The sequence below is a fragment of the Physeter macrocephalus genome, chromosome 5 (genome assembly GCF_002837175.3).
Source record: "Physeter macrocephalus isolate SW-GA chromosome 5, ASM283717v5, whole genome shotgun sequence".
NCBI classification, from domain to species: Eukaryota; Metazoa; Chordata; class Mammalia; order Artiodactyla; family Physeteridae; genus Physeter; species Physeter macrocephalus.
This window is the reverse complement of record NC_041218.1, coordinates 23,746,243-23,746,509: the sequence shown is the minus strand read 5'-3', so window position 1 is coordinate 23,746,509 and position 267 is coordinate 23,746,243.

Genomic DNA, 267 nt, shown 5'->3' with positions numbered 1-267 from the left:
GTCGGGGAGGATCCCACATGCCGCGGAGCGGCTGGGCCCGTGAGCCATGGCCGCTGAGCCTGCGCGTCCGGAGCCTGTGCCCCGCGACGGGAGAGGCCACAGCAGTGAGAGGCCCGCGTAGCGAAAAAAAAAAGTGCTTCATGGAAACGTGATCTCAAAGGGTCACGATGCACTCAGCTTCCTTCGATTTTAAATCAGAAAGGGCTGTAAAAAAGGAAGCCGTTTCCCTTCCCCACCTTCCAAAAGAGGAAGTCCCAGGTCTCTGTG